The sequence below is a fragment of the Gracilinanus agilis genome, chromosome 3 (assembly GCF_016433145.1).
Source record: "Gracilinanus agilis isolate LMUSP501 chromosome 3, AgileGrace, whole genome shotgun sequence".
NCBI classification, from domain to species: domain Eukaryota; kingdom Metazoa; phylum Chordata; class Mammalia; order Didelphimorphia; family Didelphidae; genus Gracilinanus; species Gracilinanus agilis.
Genome location: NC_058132.1, coordinates 186,451,034 through 186,458,661, shown reverse-complemented (window position 1 = coordinate 186,458,661; position 7,628 = coordinate 186,451,034).

Here is a 7,628-nt window from a genome sequence, read left to right as displayed (position 1 = left end):
TAGGCAATACCAATAGGAAATAGGAAGGAGGAAAGTGAAAGTAATCTTACAATAGCTTGTAACTATACCTCAGATCCCAATCCTAACTAAATTTCTCTAAAAAACCCTGAATCTATCTGTTTCAGAGGGCAGTATCTTCTGCTAGGCCAAAGTCCTCGCCTACTCTCCTACTCTGACTATCTAATAATATAACCACTATCTATCTACCTTATCTACCCAAGCTATTAATAATCAACAAGGCTATTAAGGCCTTAATTCTGTTCTCTGTCTCCAACCAGAGAGAGTACTAGCAGCAGACCCTCTCCCCTGGAGACCCAGAGACAAAAAGCCCTTTTGCAACTCTCTCCAATCAACCATCTCCCCTCACCACACCCTTCTGACTGTCACTAACTGACAAGTGGCACAACAGGGGGTCTCTAATGGACAACCTACACAGCAGGGGGTTTCTTACTGAAAATATTGCTCCTTTTCCTCTTTAATATAAAAAAAGGAGAAATTAATAAAAACTCTCTTAACATATCCCCCCTGAGATCCATTGGGAGACCAATCTCCCCAATCAACCAAAACTATCCTATACTCTAAGCAAGGAGAAGTATAGAGAGATAGTAAAAAGCAAAACAATTCTTGCAACATGCAAGTCTCAAATAAAAAATAATTCCAAATATTTACAATTACAAACATTATAATCACAAAATTCATAGTATGCATAAATAAAACCTATGCTTATTATACTTTACACAAATAAGAACCTAAAGATATTAATTCAAATACATCTTACAATTACTATATACACAAAAAATAAATAAGAACCTTACATATGCAATATATACCTCTAAATATAAACAAGAATCTTATGTATGCAATTAATATACATCTAATAATTCTCCCCCTGAGGTGGATCTAATCTAAATAGTTATAACACTTTACCATCTACTTATCATTTAGTTAATTTTAACTTTTTCTATAAAAGTATATTATATCCATAACTTTTCTATAATCCTATAGAAGTATTATTATTATTATTATTATTATTATTATTTCTACATAGAACTAATTAATCCTATAACATAATATATAACAAATAACATAAAATAAATTATACACTTACCCATTACATTCCATTTCAAACCTTTATTTAAATGCAAAGTTCAGTATCTTTAAATTAATGTCCTTTCATAGTAGTTCTTGTAGTAATCCATTGTTCTTATTATAAATATTGTCCAATTGTCCATTTGTAGTCTTCTTCTTGAATTTTAGTGTCCTTAAAAAGTGTCCATTTGTATCTATAGTCTTGTCCTTCATGTAAGCCACTAATCATTTTCGATGGCAGGTATCTGGAATGGACCTTCCTAGGCTGGCTGAGTTGTTTCTGTTTGCTGAAAGTTTTTTATATAGACTGTAAGAGTCTTTACATTTCACCTATAGTTCCTAAAGCATAAAATAAAACTCTGGAAATTAGGGTTAAATACAAACATTAATAATGTTAACATTTTTGGCATAATTTGGAGCAAAAAAAAACAAGTTACAATGTGGTTCATAGCTATTTAGGGAAGAATGGATTGCGATAACTGGTGAAATTATATCTGGGTCTTGAAAATCAAATGTTTTACTATTTGATTCCAGAGTCCTTTCTCCCTTGGCAAACCTTCATAAAGGACCATGTATACCTTTCTGAGATTCCTCTCATTGAGGTGTAGTTACATTTTGACTATTACGTGGATGTGCTCCATTAGGGATATGTTGTAACAAGTCATTTGCCTAAGTTTGATTATTGTTTCTATTCTCATAATTTCCAAAATTGCTATTTTGGAAATTGTTATTATTATTATTATTTCTAGAATAGTTATTGTTTTTAGAATATTTATTCCTAAAGTTCCCATCATTTCTAAAACTGCTGAATATTTGATTACTGTGTCTGCAATTTATCATCAGGTGTCCACTTTTTCTGCACAAGTAGCACATTGACCTCTGGTTTGTATATTCTCTTTGAGTTGTATATTCTTGCACAGGAGCCATAGCTAACCCAAAATTAGTATCTCCTTTTTCAAGCCTTTCAATTTTTCCCTTTAGCGCTTTTATCTCTTTTTGTAATGCATCCACTAAATCACTATCATCAGCATCTTTCATTTCATGCCCATTATAAACATAAACTGCCATTCTCCTTAATTCATCAAGGTCCATATTCATCCAGTGAGGGCAACTGGTTTTGAAAAAGTTCTTGACTACTTTGCAACAATTCTTTACAAACTGCCTTCTCTGTTGTCTAATATCTCTTTCTCTAGTTAAGTCAATGTCTCTGTTTCTTTCTCTAAGTTCTCTAAGTTTGTCCATGAATTGTGAAGGATTTTCTCCTATCTCCTGCTTGAGCTTTTCAAATTTTGTCCAAATACCAGGTCCATCTGAACAAGCTCTCATTGTATTAAGAACTGCCTCTCTAGTTTGGCACAATTTTGCATAGTTCATTTCATCATTATTGTTCCAATGAGGGTCATTCTTGGGCCAGTGAACTGCACCCTCCTTATGGGTAAGCTTGATAACTTTATCCTTTTCCCTTTTAGTTAATAGCTTTAGAAGATATTCAAAATCAATCCAGGTTAGATCAAATTGCCTACATAGCTTCTTTAGCTTTTTTATTACAGTTATAGGCTCCTCCCCAAAAGAAGGAATGTTGCACTTAAATCCCTCCATATCCTGAGTGGTAAATGGTTTGTGGTGCCTAATAGTTACTAACTCGGTTCTTCTTGAGCTTAAGGGTTGGTACTTCCCTTAAAGGAATAGGCTAGGGTTAGTATATTCTTTTGGCTTTTAATTTTAGGTGCCTTAGTGGGAGAATTAGAAAAAGTAGGAGAGGCAGGTTTAGTAGACTATTCACAACTCTCATTCTGTTTAGAAGTAGTTTCATTTTGATGCATTATACTTTTGGTGCTTTGAGAGATACTATCTTCGAGTTGAGCAACTTTAGTGATAGTTTCACTTTGTTGCTTTATAGTTTTAGTCAATTGAGAGATACTATCTTCAACTTTGGAGATAGTTTCAGTTTAGTGGGCAATAGTGTTAGTCAATTTCAAGATGCCTTCCTCAAGATATACAACTCTAGTCTCCATTAATCTCTCTTTCACTTGCCTCTTTTTCTTAGTAAGAATTAAACTGAATACTTTATTTTGATAGTACCCTTATAACAATGCGTACAGAACAAATAGTCTTATAAATGGTATTAACCAGAGACAATCTGTAACTATGAGATTTTAAAATCTCAGTGAAAGTCCCAGATATTGGGAATTCTCTGAGGTTATGAGGTACTACTACCTCCTTCACTATCCATAGCATGATAGTGAACAATATGGTTACACTCCTATCCTTTTCCTATCTTTGGAAAGAACAGAGAATCTATAGATTAATCAAATGCCTGGCTGACTTGGCCAGGCTATAAGGGTTAAATTTTTTTGGGGGGTGGTGGTAGGAGTTTGAACAGAAGCCAGCTCGCAGTTTATTAAACGCAAAACACTTAGTTTATTGTTAGGCAATACCAATAGGAAATAGGAAGGAGGAAAGTGAAAGTAATCTTACAATAGCTTGTAACTATACCTCAGATCCCAATCCTAACTAAATTTCTCTAAAAAACCCTAAATCTATCTGCCTTAGAGGGCAGTATCTTCTGCTAGGCTGAAGCCCTCGCCTACTCTCCTACTCTGACTATCTAATAATATAACCTCTATCTATCTACCTTATCTACCCAAGTTAATCAATAATCGACAAGGCTATTTAGGCCTTAATTCCATTCTCTGTCTCCAACCAGAGAGAGTGCTAGCAGCACACCCTCTCCCCATGGGACCCGGAGTCAAAAAGCCCTTTGCAACTCTCCAACCAACTCCCCTTGCCACATCCTTCTAACAACTAACTGATAAGCAATACAGCAGGGGGTCACTTACTATAAATATGATTGCTTCTTTTCTTCTTAAATACATAAAAAGGAGAAATTAATAAAATTAACAAGAGGAGGGACCTCTTGACTGAACAGAGCTTGATGCTGAGGGAATGCAGAGTAGGAATAAGACTAGTAACAGGAAGGACTCTTCAGGCTAGTTTTCTCCTAATAGATAGGAATGTTCTGGATGCTTATTGTCCCAGTTGATAGGAAGATTTCAGATAGGATGGGGATTGAAATACAAATAGAATTAGAGACAGGATAGAGGAACTACAGGTAGAATGGGATGACTTTAGTTTTCTCAGCTACCCACAGTGGGACTGTTGATTTTAACTTTGTGGTTTCTTTTGAATTCTTCCCCCTTCTTTCCTCTGACACTTTCACCACCTTGGTGCAGACCCTTATTTCCTCTCACTCGGTCCATTCCAATAGCCTGCTGGTTGGTCTCTTAATTCTAAAGCCTTGCCTCTGAGGATTATTTCCAAATTTTCCTGTATATAGTTGTTGGAATATAGTTTACCCATTAGATTGTGAGCTCCTTGAAACAGGTACTATCTTTTACTTTTCTTTGTATCTTCAGTGCTCAGCACAGTGCCTGGCACATAATACTAGGCCCTTAATAAATGTCTGTTGACTGACTGATTGACAGACCATGCAAGGGAACGGAGAGATTGAATATTCTGTGCAAGGAAACAGCAAGAAAGTCAGTTTGGCTGAACTGAAGAGTGTCTGTAGGGGCATAATGTATAATAAAACTAGAAAGCTATATTGGAGCCAGGCTATAAAAGGCCAAAGAGGAATTTGTATTTAACCCTAGGGGTGGTAAGGTGTCTAGAAGGTACAGTGGATAGGGAGAGCCAGGCCTAGAGTCAGGAAGACCTGTGTTCAAATCTGACCTCAAACACTTGCTAGCTGTGGGACTGGGTATGTTTCTTAACCCTGTTTGCCTTAGGTTCTGCATATGTAAGATGAACTAGAGAAGGAAATGACAAACCACTCTAGTATCTTTGCCAAGAAAACTGTATATATGTCATGAAGAGTTGGAATCAATTGAACAACAATATACTCCTCAGGTTGCTATGGCATAAGTGGTTTATTGAGTATGGGAAGGACAAAATCAGACCTCTAATTTAGGAATATGACTCCATACGTTACAGCTGCATGGAAGACAGACTTGAATAAGGGAGACAAATTAAGTTGATTTTAACATTTCATGTGAATAATGGAAATGATTTGAACTTAGGTGGTAACTTGTGTAAGTGGAAAGAAGATAATTGTGCATTGAGTTTGGTGCAATTAAAATTAATTAAAATGGACAAGCCTTGTAACTGGTTACACATGTGGGCTGAGAGAGTATGAGGAATTGAGGATGACTATGATTGTGAACCTCAGTAATTGGAAGGAATAATCTACACTTGATGGAAATAGGGACGTTTGGAAGAGGAATAGATTTTGAGGAAAAGATGGTGAATTCATTTTTTGGCTTGCAAAGTTTGCAATACATATAAGACATTATTTGAAATGTCAAATGGCCCATTTCATATACTTTCTCCCCTGTAACTTAATTTTAGTTCTCATGCCAATTCTAAATTAATAGAATAAGTCAATGGGATGCCTATGCTCAGATTATTTCAAGCATTTTAATTTTAGTTTTCCATCTCTCTACCTCACTTTGTATTTTGGAGAGACCCATAGCAATAGTTCTTAACACAGATTACGGGTTTTTAAATTGATCTCACTAAATTGACTAATGCTAGGGGGTGGCATTTCAGGTTCCTTACAGTTGACGATAGGGAGATATCTTTCTTCCTTCCAAAGAAAGACTTGCTCCTGAAAAGACATTGTGCATGATTCCTTGCCAAGCAAGACTTACTAATGTCTATAGGTATAGGGGGTGGTTGTGAGGTGTTTGTTCATTGTTAGGGACCATATAAAACAAATGGAGAGAACCTGGATTCTGCTTTCCAGGAGTTAAAATTGGAACTTTACCTCCCAATGACGAGTAAACTTTTAAGTAGATGGGGAAAGTCTACCAGAAACAATTTTGCATCATCTTGAGGGCATGAGGAATGAAAAGAAGGTAATTGTCATAAGAATTCTGTAAATTGGATGACTACATAAATAGCTTTAAAGTTAAAATTTATTCTTTTCTATATTATATCTCAAGGACTGTAAGAATTGTGTAATTTATCCATTTTGATGTTTTTATATAAAATGCTAAATCTAGCTAAGCTCCCATGGCCTCTGGCTTAACACAGAAAGTATGAGATGAGACTACACAACTTTAACAGAAGATTTTATTAATATTTTATTTAGCCCATTTTATTTTTCTGTGTATGGCATATCAAGATTCCATTTTTTCTACCATTTTAAAATTGCTAATGATTCTTGGCTATAAATAGTGCCCTTGTAGAGTCTATAAATTTTACATGTCTTAAGACTAGATAGCATCATTTTGATAATAGAAAAGGTCATTTTAGGCACCTCTGTAGGAATACATATTCCTATATAGGATTCATAGTAGAGAAACTTGTCAAATAATTTCCCGACTTAGTTGATCTTGCTTTAAACTTAAATATCTCTTGGGAGTTCTTGAAAGATAGTCCATTTTAGGAACATTTTGCTCATTGGTTCATTTCCTACATTATTTTTCTATACTCTGTATATTTTGTAAAGCCAAATCTTTATTTCCAAAGTGTTCATTTTCTGCCCCTCTGTAGTTCTTACTGACCTCCATTCCAGCAGTGCTTCAATGCAATTCAGAAGATAGTTATTTCACATGAATGCTTAGAATAAAGAGAGGACAATCGGGGAATTTTTCCAAAATGATATTAATCATATAAGAACAACAAAAACAAAAAGAAATTGCTAGGACCTGGAAATAAAAATACAACATCACAATATCCTTTGAAATAGTAATAATAAGGATTATTATTCAAAGTTTTTCCATAAGGATTTGGTGTTTGATAATATTTACTGTTGTGTGGAGATGCAAAGCATGGAATCCCTGCAAAGGTACAGGGATAGCCTCGCCCAGAATTCCAGGGGACCATGCTTTCCATCTCCACACAACAATACTAAACTGGAGAGGCTATAAACAGTGCTATTTAGGGATGTTGTGAATTCACTGATTTTACCCATTACATCTTATATCCCATCTTTATGAAAGAAAATATTATCTAAGCTGTAATTACCTGAGAAACATTTGTCATACTAATGGAAATGAATAGTCTGCCTACCAATAGACATCAACAAATTTAAGAGAGGAAAAGGAATCAAGAGTAGAGAAAATTCTTAATAGAAATACAAAATGATGGAAATACCAATGGCAATAAAAACATATTATCTGGAAGAGCTGAAGAAACCTCAGAAGCCATTCTCCTATCTTAAGCTTGTACCATAGTTAAATCTTTAATACTTTGACACATACATAGATAGACACATACAAATGCCCACATGCATGAATAACTTCTGTATGTAGCTGTATCATATGTATTTTCTATTTGTATCCCCTGTGCTTAGCACAATGCTTGACACATAGTAAGCATTTGATAAATGACTCATAATTTTTCCTCTTATAAGGATCTGAATGTGACCTGTGGCATAATTTGGAAAGTTCTCTTTTGTAATAGAAAGTCTTATTATTGTAGAAATAGAAATATTTCTTGCCTAATAAAAAGGGTTCTAGTGATGTAATTATGCT